This window comes from Lissotriton vulgaris, chromosome 12, assembly GCF_964263255.1.
Source record: "Lissotriton vulgaris chromosome 12, aLisVul1.2, whole genome shotgun sequence".
Classification (NCBI taxonomy): Eukaryota; Metazoa; Chordata; class Amphibia; order Caudata; family Salamandridae; genus Lissotriton; species Lissotriton vulgaris.
The window spans coordinates 92,662,681-92,689,680 of record NC_141700.1 but is presented as its reverse complement, the minus strand read 5'-3'; the positions used below and the strand labels follow the sequence as shown (position 1 = coordinate 92,689,680).

Here is a 27,000-nt window from a genome sequence, read left to right as displayed (position 1 = left end):
TCTTTAATACGTTTCAGCGAGTGAGACACCTGCTTCGAAAAGGAGGCGGATGGCTGTGTTGACTCGACGGGTTCCTTCGAGCCACCACCGGGTGTGGACTCAAGGCCTGTACTGCTTCGAGCTTGGTCGGGTCGACGCTTAGGATCGAGAACCTTCTGAGTTCGAGTCCCTTGCCTGTGTCGACTGCCTTCAGCGCCGACTTCTTCGGGTCGACGTCCTTGACCAGTTTCTTCGGTGCCCCGGTCTTCGGCTCGACACCCTTCAGGGACCTCACCGGGTCGATAACACTCTTCTGCTTTGTGGGTGCCGATGGTTCAGAGGTCTTCGAACCAATCAAAGCGATACGCAGTTTCGGTTTAGATTTAGCGTCCAGCGCTTTCGGTTGTGTAGACACCGATGCTTTCGATTGGTCAACCGATGGCTCGTTAGAAATGTCCGTAGCCGGGCCTTGAGGCGGGGCTGTAGAACCAAGTGTAGGATCTTGGGTAAGGCCATGTGGCGATCCCGCGACCTGAGCCTTATTGAGTGTTTTAGTTACGGCTCCCGTACCAACGGTTGGGCCTAGCTCCTCGCTCGAGCTATCTTCCATGGCCGCAAAGGCCTCATAGTCGTCTCCTACCTAGTCGACGACGTCTTCAGTATAGACCATTTCTACATCTGCGTCGTAACTGGAGTCGATCTCTGAAGCTGGATCAGACAGGTTCTCCTGATCTTCCTGCTCAACTCCCACATCTTCCTCTGCATCGAAGATGTTCATCGGGTCAGGTGCCGTCTGCTGGGCCTCCTTCCATGCAGCCCGTCGAAGGCGAATAGTCTTCTTGGAGCGGAACCGAGAACAAGCCATACAGCTGGCTTCATCGTGATCCGGAGACAGGCACTTGTTGCACACCGGGTGGACGTCGATGTGAGGATACTTGGAGTTGCAAACGGGGCATCTTTTGAACGGGCTCCGTTCCATGCTGGATCGTCGATAAGGCCTCTGGCGTCGACTGGGCCTTTGGTGTTGAAAAGCCACGCGGCTCCTCTTGATGTCCGGCTCGGGTCAGAGCAGGAACAAGTACTGGTACCGATTGCAAGACAATACCGACAATAACTAAAGGCTTTTTGTCCAGAGAGAGAGACCCACACAGAGCCCTTGGTATATGTCCTTGCATATAGTGCAGCTTTATGACTTTCGTGAATTTACAGAGTAGGGCAAGAAATTGTACTCCTAGAAAATATTTGTGAACTGCATTTTAGCATGAGCAAACATGCATGTCTAGATTTGCTCATGGAAAAACTTGTTTGCAAGTTCATTTTTCATTCAACTACTTTTTTCCCCAACTCTAGAAAAAGGTTTACGTCTGCCATTATCAAGAGTAAATTTCCAACATTTCTCAGTATGGGAAAAGATTAGAGAAGAGTGGTTGAAAACCGTTAAACATGCAAGTTTGTACATTTGCGCAGACTCAAAAGGGCTTTCCAACACTGGAACTATTGCTTACCACTACCTTCAGTCCCAGTATGTAGATCTTCCGAAACCTGGCAACATAAAGGGATTGCTATAGTATTCAAATACTACTATGGTATAAACCCTGGCATAATCGGAGAGGCTATAGAACAGCTCTTATATAATGAGATTGCTGCCATAATTTGTCACCGCACTACATGGCACCACAGGTACAAGTGGATTTTGTTACAGGACAAGTAGTTTTATGAAGCAACCTGCCCCATGGACAAGTAGATATTTTAATAAATTCCACACCCCCGAGGTGGCTGAGGATGCTGTACAGGACATCATGCAGATGTGCACGCCGGACTTCCACGGGTCCCAGGTGGAGGGCCCAGGTAGCCAATTGTGAGGCCCTTCGAGAGAATAGGGCTGCTCCTTGTATTGTGTGTTTGTAAGCTAGAGGGTGCGCGAGACCTTGGCAGCATTGGTTTTCATTCAGTGAGGATCATACCAGATTTCAGGGCTGCCCAAAATGGGAGTGATATGCAAATATATTAACATTGTGGTCAGGTGTTGCAAACCTAAGGACTAGGGGTGTACATGGCGGTGTACAAGTTGTAGGCCTGTGGCCGTGTTGAGTCTGTTATGAGTGGGGTTGAGGGTGACATTCCTCTGGGGTAGAATTATGAGGTGGGGGAAGGGCAGGTTGTTTATTTTGAATTGTTTGATATTTAGTCCATACATATTCTTAGTCGTTCCCCAGTATGCATGGTCTATATTGAAGAAGCTACTGTCCCAAGTGAGTTTGCGCCTGCATGGGTTGACCAGATCAATAGTACCCGGATTTGAGCAGAGGAACACTCTGCTCAGATGGTGGCAGTTAAGATATTGTCCTGGAACATAAACGGCATGTTGGATCGTATTAAAAAGATCTGAAGTCCTTTGATTTGCAAAACAATTCCAACCAGCAGTTCTTATGTACCAAGAAATGTAATAGAAAGGAGCAATGCACGCCTAGCAAAGTCACTTTGGCTACATCAGGGTTTACTTACCACACAGTGCTTTCCCAGGGCTCCAGAGGCGTTGCCATTTTGATGCACAAGGGGTTCCCTCTGGCGGTGTCCACTTTCCACGTAGATCCTCAGGGGCACTATGTGGGATTGATGGCCAGCTGGAAGGTTGACACTATTACTTTTTGTCAGTCTATATTCCACAGAACTTGCTCGAGGACAAGTTGGACTCCCTGGGTGCTCTCTTGCTGACCCTCCCACAGGGGTGTCACAGTGGTGGGTGGGTGACTGCAGTGTGATACCGATCTGGTACTGGATGTCTCAGGCCTAATACGCAGAAGCATCAGACATGGTTCCGCCACCTTTCGGTTTGAGCAGAATCCCTGAGATTGTGAAACTTGGAGAATGTGGCATCCCTGTGGCCACGCCTATACCCATATGACAGCTGGTCACATGACCTAGTCGTGCATTGACCTGGTCGGACTCCCTCCTGCGGATTTTCTCCAGTTCTCAGAGATCGAGGCCCTCTAGCGGGATCTCAGATCACGCCCCCCCCTGTGCTCCAGATTGAGCTCCCAGGCGATGCGCCGAGGGATTTACGTGAGGCACCTTACGGATCAGGAGTGTTCCGACCTTATGGAAGTGGAAATCCATTCTTACTTTATGGTGAAAGAGGAATCTGTAAAGTCTGCGGGTACACTGTGGGCGGTCAGTAAACCTACCCTCCCTGGTGTGATTAAGGTGTATGTGTGGGGCAAGGAGGCACAAAAGCTGCAGCAGACAACATCGCTGGAGGCCCATATACCCTCCTTGGAGAGGAGGGCCAAACAGTGGCCTTCTGCTGCCCTAGATCGCCAACTGGCATAGTCTCACTCTCACTTGCAGCAGGCCTCGCTGGAGGAAGCTCAACAATGTTGGAGGGCATAGACACAGAAGGTGTACGAAGATTGAGATAACTCTGGGAACCTTCTCTATTGGTTGGCCACTAGGGATGGTGCCCACTGTTATGGACAACGGCAGACACCTGCTCATGGTGGTCCTGTATGTGCACAGGCCTTTGCAGACCATTACCGTGCTTTGTACAGCCCCTTCGTGAGATTGATCTTAGTGCTCAGGGACATACCACTGTCCTCGATTCCCCGGTAACTGGCCAAAAATCTAGATCAAACGCTTACCTTGGAAGAGATCGGGGAGGTGCTTTTGGATGTGTCCCCAGGCAAGACTCCAGGGCCTAACGGGATCCCAATGGAGGACTACTGGAGGTTATGCAATCTTCTACTCCCTAATCTGATAGTATTGTATGGCGAGGCTGTGGCACAGGTGGCGTTCCCTAAGGGAATCAACACTGCCACGACTGTGGTGCTCCCTAAACCGAGCCACCCTTGGGATAGATGCTCCTCATACCGGCCTCACTCACTCATCAATTCTGATGGTAAAGTGTTTGCCAAAGTTTTGGCTAATTGGATGCTTTGCGTCCTTCCCTTTTTGATTCACCTGTATCAATGCGGCTTCATGCCAGTCAGAGGCAAGGGTTGTTTGTAGAGTCAAGGTAACCCTCTCCCAGGCTCACTGCCTCCGTGAGTCCGGAGCCTTGCTTTTAGTAGAATTTGAGAAGGCTTTTGACACCGTGGACTGGTCCTTTTCAAATGCTGTGCTGGAGAGCGCCGGATTGGGGCCCCACCTGTGTGCGCTCATCTGTTTACTCTATGCCAACTTGACTGCTCAAGTCTAGGTTAATGAAGTATTTTCGCCCCCAGTTCCTATCCGTAGGGATAAGAGACCGGGTTGTCCTATATTCCAAGTTATTAACCCAGACTATTGAGCCACCGGAACACCTTATTCGGTGTGATGTTTGTATCAAGGGGTGGTCCTGGGACAGTGGACCAGAGGAGCCTATTGCGCTATATGCAGATGACATCTTGGTGTTCTTAATTTAACCGAAGACATTAGGCCGCTTTGTCTGGAGATCATGCTGTTGTACATGGAGGCCTCAGCCTCCAGAAGAAGGAGTCCAAATCTCTGTTGGTCCCCATATCTGGTGCTGCAGAAGTCTGTGCCTGGCAAGCCGCGATCCCCTTGCCTTCAAATACTTAGGTATTTATATCTTGCGTCTTCCGAACGTGGCCTGGAGTCTTAATGTAACTCCTTTAGTCAGGAGAACGAAAGAGGATGTGCGGAGGTGGGCCAGTCTACCACTGCACACAGTCGGAAGGATGGCTTTGTTCAAAATGATGGTCCTTCCGCGTTTTCTATAGGTCTTTTCAAAATTTCCCCAGCCAATTCCCTGGAAGTTGTTTTAGGGCCTTACTTAGTCTATCCGAACCTTTCTGTGGACAGGTGGCCGCCCTCGGGTGGCTTTTAATTGCTGTCAATCTCCCTATGCAGGAGGGATGTGAATGGCAGACTTACATAGCTATTATTTGGTTTCGCAGTTGGTTGTGATTAACGACCGGTTTTATAGGGGGGCCTGACCTTCCTTGTGGAACTGGCCATGCTTGGTCTTAACAGGTTGAAGGGCTTGCTGTAAGGATCCCAGATTCCTTGATCCCTTCCTGATCGCACTCTGGTAGTGTTGATGTGCTGGAGGTCAGCTCCGTTCCATGGGCTGGGATCACCAGCTAGCTCCCTGGGTAGTCCCCCTTGTGGTGTGGGACTTTGCTTCACTATACTGCGAGTCTGGAGGGCTTTATGCAGTGGGACAGATAGACATCACATCTCACATGGGACGTCTAGCAGGGTGTCAATGTGCAGATGTTTCAGGAGCTGCAGGAACAGTACCAACTATCATGTACCCAATTTGATAAATACCTGCAACTGCAGCACGCCCTGTCCGTGAATAATCCACCAGACACGCAGATCCCAGAGTTTCATCCCCAGAAAGCCAAACTTTTGATGGGGAAAACTAAATAAAGGGGCCATCTCCCAGATTTATCTTTCATTGATTACTAATGGCCTAGACTCCTTCCTGAAACTGCGAACAAAGTGAGAGACCTAAGTAGTGGAGTTGGAGGACGCGGAGTGGATTGAGGCCAGAATGGGCCTCCGCGAGCTTGCCATTTCCGCAAGGTATAGACAGGTCCAGCTTAACTATTTACATGTTACATACATGACTCCCTCACTCCTTTGCAGTGCTTGCAGAGCCTCTTTGGACAGCTGTGCTAGATCTCGGTCAGACGCAGATTTCTTTTACCTAGTTTGGTCTTGCTCGGGCCGGTTCCCTTCTAGGAGGCAACTGCAATAGAACTGCTGGAGGTTCAGACCGCCAGATTCCTCTTACACCCAGGGTGGCTTGCTGGAATTCCTGGAGGATGTAGAGGGGAAAAGGATGGTGGCAACACAGATAGTTGAACGGGATATCACCAGTAAATGGAGACAAGCAAAATCCCATTCGATGGAAGAGGGGAATAGATTGGTGCGCCCAAAGAGAGAGAGAGTGAGAACCAGACCCAAGAAAGGCACAAAAGGGCACCAATAGTATATGTCCTTCCATTAATGTAGATTTACCGCTGTCATTAATTCACAGAAGTAGCTCAGGAAATTGTCCTCCTAGAAAATATTTGTGAACTGCAAATATGCTTGTATAGATTAGCTCATGCGAAAATCTGTTGAGCGGTTACAAATTCACATTCCCAAATACTTTTTTCCCCCAAACCCTGAAAGAAGTTTTACTTCTGCACTTGTCAGGAGTAAATTTCCACCCTCTCTGTATGGAAAAAATATTGGAGACAAGCTGATGAAAACCCATAAAACATTCAAGTTGGTAAGTTTACCCCTACTCAAAAAAGCATTCCAATCATGGGTAAATATTGCTTACTTTTACCTCCAGCCCCAGTATGTAGATCTACGGAAAGGTGGCAAAAATAAGGGAATTGATAGTATTCAAATCTATTGGTATGAGCGCTGGCATAATCAGGGAGGCCATTAGCAGAGCTCTTATATATTGTCATTGAAGCCATAATTTGTCGCCACACTACATGGCACCAAAGGGACAAGTGGATTTATGACGCAACCTGTCCCATGGACAAGTAGATATTTTATTAAATTCCACACCCCTGTCTGCATGTTTTCAGTTTATTTGTGACATACTTGCAATACAACAAGAGAAAGAGAAACTGCGGAAGAGCAAGATAGTAAGAAAGAGGGTTAGTGTAAATGTAGATGAGATTTGGCAAGGCGAACCACACACTTCTGATAAAACGAATAAAGCATGTGCATATAGGATCACTTGTAAACTAAGTTGCTGTGCTGCTAGGTTCAAATAGCAATGGTAAAAGTGTGCACCTCAAACTTTTGTTGGAGAGCACATGGCGCTGATTTTAAAGTACAAAGGGATTAAGTGAAATTTGGACATTCGAGACCTGCGTCGGATTCAGATTTGACCCAGATGGGACTTTAGGGACCTATATGACCAAAGAACTATCACTGCCTCGAATTTCCTTCTTCCAAGGGGACACAGGATAATAGCATACTTGCTTTCTCTTTATTAACCTAGTGTGCTTTTTTCCTTTAGAATGTTTTATGGACAAATATCTAAATAAACTGGTTTCTGAACCTCTTAATTGACCGGTCGGCATTTGAAAGCAGTAGAATTTAAAAGGATGTATCGAATCGGACTCTTAATTAAGTACCCCAATGGGAATTATTTCCAGTCCAGATTAATAGTCTAGAATTGTGTTGGCAAGTAAAATATTCAATAGACCTCAAGTCACAGTGCCAAGTTACAGTAGCACTTTGCAGAGCAGGTACGGGGCTTCTGCATAGATTTGCAATCAATCAAGACATTTGCATATTAGAGAAATTAGCCTCACAGTCATACTTAGAATCTGTTAGACATGAGTGAAACAAGACAGACTACTTTTCCTGAAATAGTTTAGATGTGGTACACAGTGCTGGACACTAACACACCAGGATACTTGCAGGTTAGAACGTTATTATGAACCACCTTTTCCTATTTCTCAACTGGAGAACAAGCACATGGAGCACCCATACAACTGCTTCCTTAAAAACACATTACGAAAAGCGCAAGGAACGTAGTTAGGAATGTTAGGGCAACGGACACGTACCTTTGCTTTCTTGGTATCTTCGGTACATTATGTACAAGATGATGGCACTGGCTGGAATACCAAGCCCTAAAGCTACTTTCTGCAGAGTGCTGAGGTTATTCCATGAACTAGTCTTAGCCAACATGTTTCAGATGCCTGCGTCAGAGCTCAACCTATAGATAAAATAAAAATATGTTTAAATCTTCTAAGATGCTTCTTCACGGATATCCTTTTACAATAAACTGCGGTTTTCTTAGAAAGCACTGCAGAATTCCCAAAGCTAGCAGGACAACGATGGCAAATTTAAATTGAACCGTTTTACATTGTTTGACACTCTAAACATTGATTTAGGCACTGTGCTGGCTCTAAATGTAAAAACACTTAAAAACATAATTTAGCTTTATATAGAATGTGAAAAAATGGCCCAAGCTACGCCACTTCAAAGGATTTACTTTCAACAATTCAAGTGTAGTGAATAAATATGTAAACCCCTTTTTTTTTTAAGAATGGTGATTTGACGATTAAAGAAAAACCTGTTAACCGAGAATAATATGGTCAACTAAGTATTTGATTTTCACAGGGCGACTACACTTCACTTCCCTACATCATACATAAAACTCTTTCCACCCAAGCTGATACAGATTCCAGGTTTCTGAATTTCTGTTTTGTTGTTTGGGTCAGGAAACAATGCAAGACTATCAAAAATGTCACGGTTATTCAAAAACTTGCATGAAAGATAATGAGACTTCTTTGCAAAAAAGCAATATTATTGTGAGATTTTTATGATATGGGGCGAGTTATGGAACTAGCAGAAGGCCAAGTATTGCTTGTTCGTCGGAACCCACTCTGGTCAACAGTATCTTGGCACTGGCTTGTAGAAAGTTTCAGGACATCAATTTAGCTACTGGAACTTTCAAATACACACCAGGTCTAAGGAGAGAGGGCATGTGGATCTTGCACCTACCTTCAACAACCACAGCTAAAACTAAAACTTGATATCAAGCAAGCTGATACCCGCCCATCATTTTTTTTGTACACTGATTCCTGGTATCTAATGGGCCCTCTGCCACAAGGGTAAATCGCTCCAATCTTCCCCTGATGGGGTGAGAGGATTGGGGGTACTGTAAGGTTCCCAGGGTGAGAACAGCATTCCAATGCCAGGATGAGCAACTCTGCCGTCTGTTACTCACTTTCTTTCACACTGATGAGCTTTGTCTCTCCGCTAAGTGGACTGAGAATGGATGTCTGCCCACAAGGGTTGGGGGCGGTGTTGCAAGCCCAACAGAGTACCAGAGGAAGGAAAGAGAGAAACACAGAGGTGGAGGCAAAGGACTAGCTTGACATCAGGCCACTGACCCCAGGAGCAAGCAGAATGGCGCCTTCACCAGTCTCTGCCAGCCCATAAACAGCACCCAAAGAAATCCCAATTCCCCCTCCTTTGCTTTGGTGAATGAACCTACTATTCTTGCTCTGTGTCAGCCAACAACCAGGGAAACTCAGCAACCCAGGGTATTTCTGAAATCTAGCGAACAAGGGGAATGAAAGGTGGTGTGGCTTGCGTGGATAATAAGTCATAGGAATGAACCAAAACTATAACCTGTGAAGACATCATTGACATCACAATGTCCAAGTTTTGACCAGTCCCTGTTATAGGCGATAGGCCCATCCATACAAGTAGGGTATCACTTTTAACAGGAAAAACGTGGAAATGCTGGGTGGTAGGGATTTTTTGGATCGTGCAGAATTTAAAAATTTCAGGGATTTTAGCCAAAGTTTGGATTGGCTTGGCACTGCATTTCTGTGTAAGAACACATAATGGAACCCATACAAGTCACACCACCTTGGATTCTACTGGCATCTAGTTTTCCGAAACGTCTGGGGTTGGTAGGTTTACCAGAGTGTCAGCCAAGCACAAATACAGCACCCACCCACATGCCAGAATGAATGAATTTCAAAACAAAAATTACTGCAGTTTCCGAATTTTCGTTTTGGAGCTTTTCCTGTCATGGGTGATGTGCACACTGACAAGTGTGGGGGGGGGTGTAACATTTTTATCAGAAAACGTGATGAACACATTTGTTATCAATTGAATTTCTCTACATTTTTGGTTTACAAATGTAAGCATGTGTGCAAGAAAGAGCACTTATGCAAGATGTCCTCTAAATCAAATATTATGGGCAACCCCAGATTGGGAGATGTACAAAGACTGTTTGCTGACAACCCAGGGATGTGGAATTCCTATAGCCCGACACCCAGGACATATTGTTTGGGGTCAAGGGCAACAAGTTTTAATGTGTATTTTGTCCTTGGGACAAGTAGGCCCAACCCCCTGCAGCACAAACCCCTTGGCTGCCAGTTTGCAGTAGCACATTAAGGGCCAAGGAAGAGCACTGCCTGAAGTTAAGTTATTATTTGTGTGCCTATATTAATGCTGTTCAAACTTGTATTTATGGTTCATTTATTGAAAACCTTTGTTATTAGGGTGAGCGCTCTAAGTAAATGTAAGTTCTGACTGCACTACTGACAGTGGTTACAGTATAAAACTGTGTACTCATGGTTTCAAAGTTTAGCAATATGACTATGCATAATGCTCCCAGAATGCTCTCTGATTAGATGCAAATATTTTCAGACGCTTGAGAGCAAGATTAATGACTCTTTGCTTTCAATATAAAATGTTCCTAAAAAAATTAAAGTAGGAAAAAAAAATTTTTGCTAAACTACTGTGAAATTTCAGGTACCGTTTCTTTGCAGCATCATTTAGTAAAATGTGTTGATGCATGCTAGTATTTCGCAAAAATGTTCATGTTGGAAAATCAGTTTCAATAAGATTATGAGAAACAGAAAATAAACAAGCATTGGCAAAGCCAGTAGGTCTGAAATTAGAGGTCAGCTTTTTAGTTTTGCCAATACCTAACTTGCTTTGGCATGGTTTTTGTAAAGCCTTCTTGATGTGAGAGCCGACGGGCCCTCACCATTATAACAAACATTGTGAAATGCTAAACAAATTGGTCCAAAAAAAGCACACAATGCCACATTAGTTACTCCCACTGAACAAAACTACTTTGTGTGCCAATATACTCCTTGTGAAAGAGCTTAATGCCGTCACTCACAGTCAAGCCAGCCGATACAGAGAGAGGGAGAGAGAATTTTAACAAACACAAAAGGTTGTGGTTAACGCCAGACCAAATTAGGGGCCCTATTATTAAAGAAAGTCTCAAAATTCCCCCATGTAATATGTCCTTGCATTAAGTGCAGCTATATGGCTTGCGTGAATTTACAAGAATTTATAGAAGTAGGGCAAGAAATGTACTCATGGAAAATATTTGTGAACTGCAGTTTATCATGAGCAAATATGCATATGTAGACTTGCTCATGCGAAAACCGGAGTTTGCAAGGTCCTTTTCCCATCAACCACTTTTTTCTCAACTCTGGAAGAAGGTTTACGTCTGCCATTGTCAGGAGTAAATTTCCAACATTTCTCAGTATGGGAAAAGATTAGAGAAGAGTTTTTGAAAACCCTTAAAAACACCCTTAGTAGATTTGCACAGACTTAAAGGGCATTCCAACCCTGGAACTATTGCTTACCACTACCTTCAGTCCCAGTATGTAGATCTGCAGAAACGTGGCAACATAAAGGGATTGCTAGTATTCAAAAGCTACTATGGTATGAGCCCTGGCATAATCAGAGAGGCTATATAAGAGCTCTTATATAATGATATTGCTGCCATAATTTGTCGCCGAACGACATGGCACCAAAGGGACAAGTGGATTTTGTTACAGGACAAGTAGATTTATGAAGCAACTTGCCCCATGGACAAGTAGATATTTTAAAAAATTCCACACCCCTGCAACCTACGGCACATTTAAAAAATGAATAGCCTTTCTTTGTTCATTTACAAGATTTTACCATACAAATCGATGTATGGTTGGTACACAATGCAAAATCATAAGCAAACTCAGTAGATGGCTCTGGTGTCAATTGTTTGACAATCAACAAGCCCTACATTTCCCTGCAACCAAAAAGAGTCTGACGTACGTACAGGTTTATTATTTTTTGTAAATCAGCAAGTGTGGCAAAAACATACATAGTCACCCATTTCTATTTTTAAGGCCTTGAAAATTCACAAAGATGCTACTAGACCTGCAGGTCTAGTAACATGAATAATCAACTTTACCCAACAGTAATGTACTTGAACCATAAACTGGTCTCAAATTGTGTCATCCAAGTAAAATATTTTATTTTACAGAGATGCCTTTTTCTTCATAATCACATTTGAGAGCCATTCAAATATGCAAGTTCAGCATTTCCTTCATACAAAAAACCCATTTGTTTGATTAAACAGACTAAACGTTAGCTCCATGTATAATTAGAACCAGCCCACATATAGGGTACACATAATCCCCCAACTTTCCTTAGTTCACTGATAAACCCTTCTTTTCCTGCCCTGGTGGAATTTTCTCAGTCCATGTTTTAAAACTCACTTAATAAATATGGGGCCAGGCCTCGAAAAATCTACTCGCCCACTCACAATTGGTTGCCAAATATCAGGTTAAGCTATTTTTAGCACCTACTAGTCCCAGTTAGGGAGTGAACTTAAGCTGGAAAACAACAGGTGTTCCATTCATTGGGAAAGTGAATGGGCAATAAGGATGCCATTAAATCAGATTTATATTGACACATCTGCTGCCAGTTCAAGGAAGAGGTCAAATGTCAGTTTGTCTTTTTACTAATTGCTGCTTGGAAAATGGCGTTTATTCTTCTTTTTCTTACAACAGTTGTCAAGTGAGTGTCTGAAGATGTCCAACACATAACATTTAAATAAATAGCCTGACAACTAATATTACAAATATTTCAAAATATATCAGGAATTACAACATTAAGAAATGTGATGTATACAAAAAGTTAAATGGGAGCAAAAGAAATCAGAACACTTTACTTTGTGATGTGCAAATGACACATTTTCAGAAACTATTTACAATCATTGTTTGTACACTATATAGTTTTATCAGTAAAGCTGCATGTCACTGGGAAATGTTGTGGCCATTTCAATATAAAACCTGCTGATTTCAAATTACAGTGTGCTACCACTTCACGTTTTAGTCAAGTATTTATTAAACGTGATCATTTTTTAACATGATTTGAGAAACATTCCTGTACCTTACCCACGCTAACAATGCGGTTAATGAACTAGGAGGTAAATCAGGGGTCATGTGTTTTCTATAGGTGGATAGATTTGCATTATATATGGAGCAAAAGTTTAGTCTATTAAATCAAACAAAAGATTTTTGTACAGCAGACATGCTGAACTCATGTTTGAAGGTGCTCTAATATGTGATAATCATGAAAATGGCAGCTCAATGAATTAAAACAATTGAAACTAGTTTATGGGTCAAGAGCATTACAAATAGGTTGAGTAGATTATTTAAGTCACTAGACTTGCAGGTCTAGTGACATTTTTATGATTTTGAGGCCTCGGGCCATAAGTAGGCAAGTTAGGAATTGTTATTCTTTGTAAATCGAAATTAGGAAATAGCATGTCCTAAGGTACAAAGACATAGAAGTTGGAAATAGTGATTCAAAATGGGATCGCAATAGACCTACATAATAAATATTTAGGAATTAGGTCGCTGTTTGGGGCCCATAAGGAACTGCAGCCATCACAGGTAGGGTGGCCTGCTGGGTTCAGCAGACCACCACGTCTGATTGCTTTTTAATAAAGCTACCTTTTTCTGTTTAAAATGCAACCCGTTTTCCTTAAAAGAAAACTAGATGTGTTTAAAAAGAAAAAATTTAACGTTTCAGTATACTTTAAGAGTAGGCAGTGGGTTGTGGGACCACTGCCTGCTCTTAATAAATATTTGTATTAACAGTCGGAAAGGGGGTCATCGGGGAACTCCTCTTTTTCAAATGGTTACCACCACCATCCTTGAGGCGTCAGTAAAAAATTAATGTGGTCGCGAAACATTCATACAAACCACTGTGAATTGGTATTAGGAAGGGACGCCGTAAACACGCCCGTCCAAATACGATTTGCAAACCCAAACTAAGATTTGATAACAGGTTACCGATTCGCAATTTGGCTTTTGTGCATTTTAAAAACCCTTTGCTGTTGCAAATGACCGGGTTCTGAGAATTGTGTTATTTGCGACCTCAAAAAATGTTTTGTATATGTGACCATATATTACTACAGCATGATGTGGTAGCACACTGCCATTAACGTAAATGTCCAATTAAAATGGCTCAAAACCTTCCCACTAACATGTAGATTTGCTGACATAATTGTATAGTATATTAACAACAATCAGTGAAAATGGGTTTCAGCAAATATATTTATATTTTACACATTACCAAGTTAATTGTAATGATATTTTTTCATCCCAAAATTACAAAACAGGGCTTTTATAACCATTGATTTTTTTTTATGTTTGTACAGCTCACTTATTAGCTATTATGTTCCTGTCTAGAGCACGGCTACCCAGAGGGTTTCCCAGCGCTTAGGAACAGGTTCATCAACTACGAAATAGGACCTAACTTAACCGGGATTTTAGCTCCTTGAGAAAATTGGACAAGGAGGCGCAGCTTCAGAGAATCAGTTTGAGCATTCCACAGCTTAGAGCCCAGAAAAGAGAACGAGCGGCCACACATCCTGGTGTATCTAACTCGGGGCACTGTGAAAAGGTTGACGGAGAACAAAGAGCATGGGGGACGACAAGCTATTTAAAGATTGTGTGTTAGACAAAAAACTGACACTAAAGCCCTTCATTTCACACTCGTACAGCACGTCAGACTTAATTTACAAAATACTTTAACTCTGCACAGAAAGAAAAGTAATTGTACGAAGACAAAATGACTTATGACCTCGGTCTTTGAACACAGAGCAAAGGCATCCGTATTGCTCCATTAATTTTTAAGTGAACAGAACAGCTGTTCTTTATCAGCTCACAAGAACCTGTGAGGAAGCCCTAAATATAGCTCGCCCTCAAATTTTGACTCACAATAGCGAGTGGATTTTAATCGAGGCCTGCTTTTTATTTCAACCAATATTTTCCATGGGAAAACCTAGAGTGATTTACATAAATTATCCCTAACTTTCTGGGTTCACCAGAGAGTTTCACACAAACTGCAAGAAGGCTGAAACCACAAGAATCGGAACAAGCATTTACAATGCAACAGTCTCGCCTTTGCAAAAGTTAGAGCTATTGGCATTGTAAATGTCTAACTTTTTATTTATGTGTTGGTTTTGAAAACATAAATAAATGGCATTGTCATTTACAATGCAAATAGCTTAATCTCTCGCAAATGCAAGACCTATATCATTTGCACACACACAGCGAAACCCACAGAGCCCCACCCACACCCACACAGAGCCACCCACACCCACCCCCACACAGAGCCCCCCCCACACACACAGAGCCACGCAGAGCCACACAGAGCCCCCCCCCCCACACACACACAGAGCCACGCAGAGCCACACAGAGCCCCCCCCCCCCACACACACACAGAGCCACACACACAGAGCCACACACCCACACAGAGCCACACACACAGAGCCACACACCCACACACACACACAGAGCCACACACCCACACACACACACAGAGCCACACACCCACACACACACACAGAGCCACACACACAGAGCCACACACACACACACACAGAGCCACACACACACACACACACACACACACAGAGCCACACACACACACACAGAGCCACACACACACACACAGAGCCACACACACACACACAGAGCCACACACACACACACAGAGCCACACACCCACACACAGAGCCACACACACACAGAGCCACACACACACAGAGCCACACACACAGAGCCACAGAGCCACACACACAGAGCCACACACACACAGAGCCACACACACACAGAGCCACACACACACAGAGCCACACACACAGAGCCACACACACAGAGCCACACACACAGAGCCACACACACAGAGCCACACACACAGAGCCACACACACAGAGCCACACACACAGAGCCACACACACAGAGCCACACACACAGAGCCACACACACAGAGCCACACACACAGAGCCACACACACAGAGCCACACACACAGAGCCACACACACACACAGAATCACACACAGAGCCGAGACCTAAACAAGCAGTCAACATGTGTTTCCTTAAGCCAGCAAAGGGAAACATATGCGTCTCTAGCCACATAAAATGCAGATGGCAGACTGCATTTTTTCCTTTCCCCAGATCTTGAGAGCTCTGCGCAGCGCGAGTTCCCAAGATCAGGAAGTGCTGCAGGCTGCAACAGACACAGGCATTTTCCTCCCAGTGGGACATGCACTTCCCGGAGTCACACTTCCTCTCACTCCCAGTTCCTCCCAACATCCTGTCAGCCTTGCGCAACATCGGAGAGCTTCACCATCCCTTTCATGACACACGGTCAGCAGCGGTCTCTTGGGGTCCGAGGGCATCCGTGTATCATGGTACACCACAGAAAACAAGGGGATTGAAGTGACAGGCTGGGCACGGGAGGGGTGCAATTAAGCCAACAAGCCAATTCCCCTCGTGGTGTAACACAGGCCCACCTTACAGTAGGTGCAATCATGGAAAAGCACAGGCTAAATCTTAAAGAGGTGAGCATAGTTTGCCTGCCCCCATCACTAGAGTTCTGGGAATATTAATCAAAGATGAGCTAGTCCACGTACACTTTCGGCGCAGTAACAGGAGCTAGCAGTCCCTACTAGCATAAAAGCTACGGCAAACATAATGATTGGTTTGACAGCTAATACACCCAGCCAAGTATTACTCGCAGAAACTAGTAAGAAACATGGCCAGTTCATTATTTGAGTAGGCAACATGTCAGATGTTAAAATAAAATGTTGGGAAGAACAGATGCCAAAGCCTTTTGCCCCTACTCCCCCTTCACCAATCCATCGGAGCCTCTCATTCCTATTTGCTCTTCTTGAAGAACTTCACCGCCATTATTGCAGGCTACAATCCATAAACAGCAGAAGTGTCCGAGCCAACCCATTCCCTGATGTTACCTTCCTCCAAGCTGTCTCCGAGGTGCGCCGATGCTGCGCAATGCATGGGATGACGCTACAGCAGCCGGTGTTAGCGCGAACTCACGCATCGGAGACGAAGCCCGCCCCTGAGATCACAACTTCCGGTGCACGCGCACTGCTATAGAATTGCACGTTTCCGCTACTCGATGTAGTGTGTTAAGTAAGTATGCTTTGCCCTGGCACAGTAATTGTTCAGGCGGACTGGACCAGTGCACTGAACTGATAATAGTGGTGATTATTTAGAGGTTATGGTAGAAACGGAATGGTCTTTACGCATTAGTTCACACCTCAGATTACTAATTTTATCGTCCTCCTAATGATGAAAGTCTGGCTAGGCCCTACCGGAGTTCAAACGCATGGGCTTGTGCAAGCAGGTACTCCACATCACAAATGCTCCTTTCCCGATATTGCAGGCTACAATTCATAAACAGCAGAAGTGGCCGAGCCAACCAATTCCCTGATGTTACCTTCCGCCATGCTGCCTCCGAGGTGGGCCAATGCTGCGAAATGCATGAGATGACGCCCCAGCAGACAATGGCTGCTGTGAAATGACTGCTGGGGTGGAGACGTAGGAGGCAGACCGAAGTACTAATATTCACGAACCCGGAAACTGCAGCTGAGTGTGGTCCCTCTAGGTCGACAAGCAAGCTATATATTTCAATAAGCCAATTTTCAGAAAAGTTAGAAATAAATACACCAAATACAGGCACAACTAATAAAGGAACACCTACGGTGCCTTTAAAGTTTAGTGTCAAACCGGTGTGTGTTTACCTGCGACTTGTATTCGAGAAATAACCCAACCAAAGACTTCCCAATGTATTTTTAACCAGCTGGCATTTTGTAATAAAAACAGAAAATGTAATATTTAAGATTTCTTGCTTTCTTTTCAATTCATTCTCTGCAGAACGTGTGTTTTCAGATAGGATATTTAGCACGGTCAGTTTCAGCGATGTATATGTGAAATAAACGCCCCAAAAACTAAATTAACCACCCAACTGTAACCAGAATCGAAGGGAGATATGCCAATATTCGCATGGCTCTTAATCACTCGTGTAGACTTCAAAAATGGCTAAGCAGCACGTTAGACGGCCCTCTAATTGGCTACTAAATGACAAAGAAATTAAGTCCTTTGAAGACTAAAACAAGCATGTCCTTTTCACAATAGCGGCACTGCAAATGAAGGGTGCACTATTATAAGATACAAATGTAAATATCCGGTTCCTTTGCCATTGAACTTACGTAAACCGATTATGTGGTGGTACTTTAATAGTACTATTTCGTAGAACGTCCAGTGTCAAACCAGGAGGCAGTGTGAGGAGGCAGTGTGGGGCGTCAAAGTTTGGTTATATCTGTGGGTCGGTTTTTTAAGTGTTCAGAATGATTAGGCGCTCGACTTCTAACGGTATAGATTTGAGTTCTTGCTGTATCTAGGTAGGTGCTTCTTGGTCAGAGGAAAACCTTAACCTTTGTAAAGAGAAGTGGTGAAACCACCCCTCTTATGTTGATTTGGCAGAAAACCAGAGCACACTATATTTATTCAAAATATATTCCTCATTGAGTACTTTATTGATTCCGGATAGATCACACCCAAAGTAGATTTTTCAAAAGAGTTTTATTTGTGAACAGTGTCCACTTTTCAGGATTCACTGTATCAATCACTTAAGCCTACACGTGTTTCATCACAGCATGTGGCTGTGACTCATCAGGGCTGATCAAATGATCGTGACTCGTGGTCGGGGAGCCGGTGATAATTCCAACCCGGTCCTAGTCGGGTAGTTAATTGGCACAGACGATTGCTACGTGTGCCGTCAGAAGATAAATTCAGTTGGGAAATGTTCTCAATTCAAATTCAGGCCGTGTGCAGCCCGGGTTCAGCTTGTAGAGCTTCTGTCTCCGAATGCGGGAACCAATTCGGAGACAGAAGCTCTACAAGCTGAACCCGGGCTGCACACGGCCTGAATTTGAATTGAGAACATTTCCCAACTGAATGTATCTTCTGACGGCACACGTAGCAATCATCTGTGCCAATTAACTACCCGACTAGGACCGGGTTGGAATTATCACCGGCTCCCCGACCACGAGTCACGATCATTTGATCAGCCCTGATGAGTCACAGCCACATGCTGTGATGAAACACGTGTAGGCTTAAGTGATTGATACAGTGAATCCTGAAAAGTGGACACTGTTCACAAATAAAACTCTTTTGAAAAATCTACTTTGGGTGTGATCTATCCGGAATCAATAAAGTACTCAATGGGGCGTCAAAGTTTGGTGGGGGGTGGGGGGGCAGCGGGGGTGTAATGAGGTCTAGAACCGAGCAGAAATGTCTCAGCCCCCGGTAGTCACATGTTTACACAGTACCTACAGCGGCTAGAAGTCCAGCGTCCAACCTGGAGGCGCTATGAGGAGGTAGTGTGGAGCTTCAAGAGGCCCGCAGTCCCTGGGGGGGTGTAATGAGCTCCAAGTCCGGGCAGGAACTTGTGAGCCTGTCCGCCCCTACAGTCACATGTTTACCCAGAACCCAGACCGGCTAGGAGTCCAGTGTTCAACCGGGAGGCGCTATGAGGAGGCAGTGTGGGGCTTAAAGAGTCCTGGAGAGTGTGTAATGAGCTCCAAAGCCGGGCAGACATGTCTGACCCTGTCCGCCCCTACAGTCACATGTTTACCCAGAACCCAGACCGGCTAGGAGTCCAGTGTTCAACCGGGAGGCGCTATGAGGAGGCAGTGTGGGGCTTAAAGAGTCCTGGAGAGTGTGTAATGAGCTCCAAAGCCGGGCAGACATGTCTGACCCTGTTCGACCCAGCAGTCACATGTCTACACAGAACTCAGAGCGGCTAGAAGTCCAGTGTCAAACCAGGAGGCGGTGTGAGGAGGCAGTGTGGGGCGTCAAGAGAAGGGGGGGGGGGGGGGGGATGAGCTCCAGAGCCGGACAGGAATGTCTGAACCTGTCTACACAGAACTCAGAGCGGCTAGAAGTCCAGTGTTAAACAAGGAGGGAGTGTGAGGCTTCAAGAGGCCCAGAGTCCCAGGGAGTGTAATAAACTCTAGAGCAGGAATATCTGAGCCTGTCCGTCCGGCAGTCACATGTCTACGCAGAACAGAATGCAGAGCGGCTGGAAGGCAAGTTTTCACCTGGGAGGCGCTATGAGGAGGCAGTGTGGGGCTTCACCCCTCCTCCCCCCCCCCCCACACACACAGATCTCCAGACCAAGGCACGGAGGGCTCATCAGCCACCCCCGCTGCGCACGCCCAAGATCACATAGAGATGTGTACTCAACAGGCACTAGCGCGGGCGAGGCTCAGGGAAAGGGGGGGGGGGTGTCTGCGAGCACTTTGTACACATTAAAGAATTTATGTTAATCACCCTCAGCAAACAGCCTAGAAGTAATAGTCACGAAGGGAGGCCTGCGAAGGGCGCCACCAAGGACAGACCACCCTGTTGCTGCGGGTGAAGGTGCACGGCCCAGAGGGTAATCCTGGAGCGGTGGATCCCTGCTTGATAAGGCGGTGCCAACTGCGAGAGTCCTGAGACCTTTACCCCAGGCAAACGTGGGGGACCTCCTGGTGGGATCGGACAGAGGCCCACAGCGAGGACATAGAAAGTAAATTCAAGACAGTAAGCTGCATGGCACACTGCTAGGACTAGGCTGCGTGATGGTAGTGTGGGGAGGGGCGAGGCGAGAACTCGGGGGTAACATGGTGCAGCGAGGTTTCACGGGACAGGCAGAGAGTGCATGGAACACTCACCACAGACCAGCAAAATAAAAAACAATACACTTTGTCAGATAATAACAAATACCAACTGACGCCACGCGCTAAAGACGGATACTTGAAAGACGCACCTGTACTTTTGCTTACAGAGTTTCAGTGAGATTTCCAACAAGAATTTAAAAGTACCCCATGCTTTGCGAGGAACCCGTTTTACTGCATCCAGCGGCTCGCACGCAGCCATCCTATCTTTGTCATTGTACGAAGCACTTTTGTTACTTGGTAGCGATTACTCACCGTTTTGGGTAGGTTCATGCTGCACAATTGGATAAACATGTTTCCTAAAAGTGGCGGTCTAAGAAGCCCTCTTGCTAGGTGCACTCAGTGTCGCCAAGGAGCCCCTGGCTGCGGCCTGCTCCTCCGGATCTGAGGGAGTATGTGGTTTCCGGCTGCGGAGCCTTTCTGGTGGCCTTTGTGTAAACTGGCTATTTAAACTGCTCTTTGACGCATTGTTTAGAATTCTGAGGCTGCGCTTTAAATAAACGCATGGCAAGAGCTCGGTTTGTTTAATATTATGGACTTTCTGCTCGTTCTCTCATAGGACCACGAGTAAACCTTGACGTGACCCTCTTCCTGGTGCTTGAAGATGCAAAAGCCACAACAGGGACAAGAAGGAGCGTCCGCCCCCCCCCCTTCCCTCCCCTCCCCCTGGCCGGGCTCGGGCAGGGACAGCAGGGAGGACGGCTCACACGGTCTGTAAGCCCTGTCCTTTTCAGACTGGGGGGCGTGTTTTTCACTGACAACACCACATGTAGAACAAAACAAAAAGAAACACCCCCCCCCAACACGAAAAAGACGGGGCTTAGAGCGAGAGAATGACGACACAGAGACCTCTTCTCCAATGGCTGGCCGCCGTTTAGGAGGCCAGCCAATGGAGAAGAGGGGCAGGGTTTACCCTCGCTACTCAGTCATTAAGACTCGCTGGCGAGAATGCGCATGTGCACAGCCTACGCCAGTCTTGACCTAAAAACTAACTACCACTTAGAAAACTGCAAATAATGTGGTCATTTTTTCACAGCTTTGCCTGTTTCTGAATGTTGGTACAAGGGTGATCTTAACACAGGAAGCCTTTTACTGATGTCTTTCTTAGAGGGGAAAAACTGTTAAACACATCTTTGCAACAGATAAAGAAAACAAGTTACTATATGTTAGACCTGTCTGCATCTGGGGATACTCTAACCAACATTATTTATTTTTGTCCCCCTTAGCCTCCCAGTGTTTCTATTTTTATTTTTTATGTCCACCAGGATTTTTTCAGTGCTGTCAGGGGGGGGCTAGATGTTCCTTGACTATGACGCCATTCTTCCCTCATACTCTGTGAGGCCTAGTTTAACTCCTGGAAAATCTAGGGACACTCATGATCCTAAAATGGTGTCCACCAACTGCCATAACAGACATTCCTGGAGAACAGGCCCATAGACTAACATGAGGAAGGTTCCAGAAACATCTAGTGGCTTCCAGAGGTCTCAGGCCACTCTATAAAAGGCCAGTGACCAGCAGCCATTTTGGGCAGTCTCAGGAGTGACCAGTGAGGAGAGAGGAGACTTGTGGAGGAGGATTGCGCACCAGTGGTGACCAGATCGACCTGTGGGCCGGCTGTTGCGTTATTGGGAAGTGCCCCCTTTCAGGCTGACCAAACCCCACTGTCACGTCATCCATAAAGCGTGACCAGTTTGTAAAGAACCGGGTCGTGTTGTGAGAAGACCCTCGTTAACTGCAGCCAAGCGACTCTTGTGAGCTACCTGCACATCTGCCCTGAAGGCTGTGGGCGGACCAAGTGGACGTCGGACTTGAGTTGTGCTTACTGGCCGAGGAGTAACGACAATACCATTCATACACTCGTGACCAGCTCTCACGCGGTGGAAATAGGCGGCGAAATCGGCTGTGGCTCCTACCTGTGCGAAGCGCCGTCAGCCAAGCCTGTCCCACACGCGTGTGAAGTGCCCAGTTGACCCGTGTGTGAACGGGAGGAAGCGTCGTTGGAGGTGAGGCGGAGTCCGGAGCCAGGAGGAAGGACCCGGCGCGTCAGAGGAGGTGTGCCCGAGGCGGAGTCCGACAGCAGGAAGGACCCGGCCGCGTCACCGGAGGTGCGCCCGAGGCGGAGCTCCAGCCTGAAGTAACACGGAAGGAGGCAGAAGCGCCGCCACGGACTCGTCGGTGGAGCGCCCCGGACTGGCGTAAGCTTTCCCGTCTCCCCACCCCGACTTCATAGAGGCCCCATCGCCAGCGCCAGAAGGAGGCAACGCCAGCCAGATTGCCTTCAAATAAAGTAAGCCGGGAAGTGGGGGAGCGGGAGGCGGCTGTGCCGCCAAACAGTAGCTTTCTGTGGCAGCAATAACGAACGCAGCTACGAAGTGCCGAGTCCTCCAGTATAAACATCGTGGAAATTTGACTACCTACCCTCTGACTATAGACACGAGTACACGAAGGGAGGGAGTGAGAAGGGACACGAACCGCTAGGTTCATGTGCTTGCGCCAGTATTTTAGAAGCTGGGCCAGAGAGTATCAGTAATGTTTAGAGCTCCCTGACAGGACCTCTGCAGGCAATTAATCACCTGGAGTTAGACTCACTACCAGAGCGGTGTAGCCATCAAGTAAACAAAAGGAAACCTTATTAATTCATCTTGTCTCCTGTTTAGCTTTTTAGTTGGCTGAGGGCTCTGAGAACAGCGCTGCTGGGGGTAGAAGTCTGACAAGCTTGACCGGGGCTCTGAGTACAGATGGGTAATGTACATGCCAGGTTTCTGTAAAGCAGCCCTTTGAACCTATATAGTGAATTTTCCCTTCTGTAACATTTAAGTGAAGAATCATTCTATGAACGTGATAGTGATTTACCTCAAATGTGAAGTGCCTTTGATTCATTTACACTGATTGAGAAAAGTATTGAATTGATGTGATATATATGAAAACTGTGCTGCAATATATGTGTACTGCTTTTGCCTAAAAAGAGAACAAAAGAGAATTTTTATAAAAGGTACTAGTATTTTTCTAAACTGGTGTAGCGTCTTTTATTTTTAGTGGTCATTCATTGAGTTACTGTAAGTGGGTCCTGTAAGCACTTAACCAACGCCTTAGAGTTTAGCTGTTTCCTCTACTGTGCCAGGCTACCCTATGTAGTCTAGGATACCCTAGGTCTAACACTATACCTGCTAATTTAATTTTCTTGGTTCCCTCCAAAGAAACCCACAAATCCTGGGTGCATTTTATATCTTCAACACATGGAGAACAGGACCCAAATTTGTCCTCAATACCTTTTGAGAAGAAAGTTATTAAAGCTTAAGTGCAAACAGCCAAGACATTTAAATAAATTTAAATAAGGGCTCAGTAGTTGACGGGGAGGTGGGGGGTAGTAGTTGGCTAAGTGGCAAATGTATTCTCTGCAATTTCAATGTACGTCTCAGCTATAATATCTCTGCTAGCATTTCGAGTTTGGAATCACACAGCAGGTAGACAGTGGTCACCCAGAAATACTGAATATACAGTAGAGGAGTTTAAGCAGTAAATAACGAATCAACCCCTTTTGCAAGTTATGTGGAGCATAAACATACACAAACATAACCCTAATTTCTGGTTCTTAAATATTGAGTTGCAATTTTATATATCCCCTTCACTTTAGTTTCAATTTCGAATCTGTAAATGAAGGATACATTTTTTACTATAAAGAGCAGTTGCAGAGGCTGCTGTAGCACAGAAGTGATAAAATAGTACACCAGTTAAAAGTGTATTTCTAGTGTGTAGTAATTTCTAGTATGTATTAATGCATTTCTAGTTCTGACATTATTGAGCTGGAGTCAAGCTGGCTCCCAATTACAGATTACCAAAATGTCTGTACTTTGATTTCAGAGAAGCTACCTTCACTGAGGTATTTTACTTCCAGTTCGTTAAAACATAAAAGCCTCACTTTAAAGAGCCATCACAACTGATTTTGGCTGTATTCCCTCCTGGCCTTGGACCGGTTTGGAGGGCCACTGGGGGAAAAATGGTAGAAGTGAGATGAGTTATATCAAACTTCTCAGAAAATAAGACGAATGCTTCACTTAAACGGCCACCACCACTCATTTTGCACGGGTCTCTTCCTTGCCTTTCAAGTAATTAACGTTCCCGACAAGGTCACAGGCCTGTTTGGAGGAGTTTTGGCAGGGAAAGTGGGACTGTTCCAGTCTAAGCTGCACTAAGAAAATAAGGTTGATAAAAACACTATCTTGTTAAAATTAAAGCTCTGCTAAAACCTGGGCTGGTTAAGAACAATCTGCAGGTTCAGCAGAAGTTTCCTTATTCGAAGCAAGGTGCGTTTTGACAGACACAGTAACTAGGGTTGCCACCTGCCCGTTTCTTTACATACACGGCCAGTATTTTAGTGTCCCAGCCTGTACAAAAATTAGGAAAATCACGTAAAGCTAGTACATTATCCCCTTATCAGCACACTGTTTAAACAGGACACTTATGAACGCTCTTTAAAATGTGTTCTTTTGCTGCCTTAATGATCATTAAAGACAAAAGGCTGTTTTAAAAAAAGATTACAATTGTATACCAAGTTATATTTAAGTATCATGTCCTGGCCTTAGCAGTATTTAGGGAAAAAAAAACAGCCGGTATTTTTCTATGGTAAAGGTGGCAACTCTGTAACTAGACAGACAACGCAGCCTGGAGTTACGGAGCACAGGGGTCTGACTGGACACTGAAAAGATAAGACGGCAGGCTCTTAATCTTTTTAACCGCGTCCTACAGAGCGAACCCCTTTGCCTCTGCAGCACGGAGAGAGGATTCGGCTGTGGGACCCTCTTGGGAACCCCGGCCTAAAATCCTAAAAGGCAGTAGGTCGGTTCCGGGTGTGTATTGGAAGTCTCTGGCAAACCTCGTGCGGCGAAGCCCAGTTAGGTGGGTGAGGTTCTGGAGGATTAAGGGGGCAGGAAGATTGGACGAAATGTCTAGGGGTCGACTACCTTCCACAGTAACGCTCCTTCCATTCTCACTCCTCACCTGCGTCTGTCTCCTCACCGACTCCGTTCAGAGCATCCCTCGTTAGCTCCAATCACAGCCCTCCCAAACCCTTTCCAGTTTCCGACATCAGCCAATCAGAAGCAGCGCTGAACAGCACCGCAGCGTGCAGCCGTTGCGGCATCGTAACCAATAGCTAATCAGGCTGGAACCCTCCGTTGCAGCCAATCGGGTATGCACGGTTGAGCTACTAGATCTCGGCGCATGAAAGAGTTAACCAATAGCAGATGGCGGGGAGCGCGTGAGCTCGTGAATCCAAATGGTTAACGGCAATATAAGGCACGAGAGTTTATTCCCCTTCCGGACAATTCGCACGTTATTGGCAGTTTGAGGTATGCCATCAGGTGGAGCTGGTGAATGTATTTATTTATTTTAGTGATTTTATAAAGCAAAAATACCAACATTTAGGACTATGAAGAGGGAGACTTTGAAAAAAAAATGGGGGACTTTATTTTCCCTATGACATACATTAAAGCAAATGCAATTATTTTAGGAGAGAGACAGGTAAAATAAAGTATTTTTGGGGTTAAAAAAAAAATCAGGCATCTCCTGTCTGACAGGTTTGTTAGCATGTATGATATAGCACGGCCTTGGCCTGTGGTCAACAGAGCGCTTTCCAAAAGAACCGTTACCAAAAATCACATCAAGGAAACATTAGAGATCATGCAACCGAGAAGAAATGTTTGTTTTTAAACGGAAATTAGGAGTAGCTAGGAGAGAAACTGTACATAAGTAAAGTTCTCCGATAGTCGGTGCGTAGCAAACATTCCAATTGATCCGATTCAGGCGGGGGATCTTAATTTTTTAAAGACAAAAATGGCTTTATTTTGTCTGTCTTCAGCCTGAAATGGCCTCTACTTCAATAGAAGTCAATGAGGGAAATACACTTTCCCAATAATTTTGTTTAAATCTCCCACTTTCCTCTTCTAAAATATTGGCATGTATGGTGGCATGAGTAACTGAGAGCAACATCAGACAAATTAAAACATACACTGGAGAGCAAGTGAAGGTTGAAGGAATTTAACTCAAAACAAAACTGATGTTTCAGCCTAATGTTAGTACCTTAGCCACTTATAAAATACTTGCTAGTTTGTATTGTGTGAGCTGGAGAATATAAGACATACTTAACAAAACATTTCACTCAAAAAATAAATATTATTGGTCATGGCAGACCTGTTCTGAGAATGCACAAAAAAGCAGGTGACAGGGTGTCATGACAAATGTACCTATACCAAGTGCATCCAATTCTGGAATGAGAAAACATTTTGTCGTGGAATGCATAGGAAGGTGGAAGAAAGGAGGCCATGTCACGTGGAGCAGTTAAACAAGGAGCTAGCTGTTCAATGACTGTCATCTTAAATGCGGAGCTGTTTAATGACTGTCATCTTTTGCATTATTTTGTTTTGAATTGTAATTGTATTTATAATAAGCTTACTACCCCTTATGAGGTGTTGAAGTACTTTAGTGCAAGTAGTACGCTACTCCAGACCCAAGGTTACTGGCTAATCTGGTGGTTAGTTGGTCATGTGCTCTCAACAGAAGCATTCCATGCGTTAATGTCAGTTTCTTTTGTGGTAAATTCAATAAATCACGAGTTAGATCGCATAATTAATAGTTGCTTTCCAGCATCATGGTTATCATTGGTGTGATGGTGAGGCAACCTCGAATACATTAGGTATTGGATTGAAGGAAAG

At 45.2% G+C, this 27,000-nt stretch overlaps 1 protein-coding gene across 3 annotated transcripts in view; it reads right to left on the bottom strand.

Moving 5' to 3' along the window:
* Nucleotides 1-25,374, bottom strand: part of LOC147673477 (tudor and KH domain-containing protein-like) — a 619,192-nt gene extending 593,818 nt beyond the window's left edge. Inside the window, exons 1-2 of one of the 3 annotated variants that reach the window (XM_086947328.1) lie at nucleotides 25,289-25,374; nucleotides 7,506-7,657 (exon numbers count right to left, since the gene is read on the bottom strand). The gene's annotated coding sequence lies outside the window, so the exon portion shown is untranslated. Of the gene's footprint in view, nucleotides 1-7,505; nucleotides 7,658-25,251 lie in introns of all 3 variants that reach the window. The other 2 variants (XM_086947327.1, XM_086947329.1) reach the window with 2 other exon arrangements.
* Nucleotides 25,375-27,000: the final 1,626 nt, after the last annotated feature.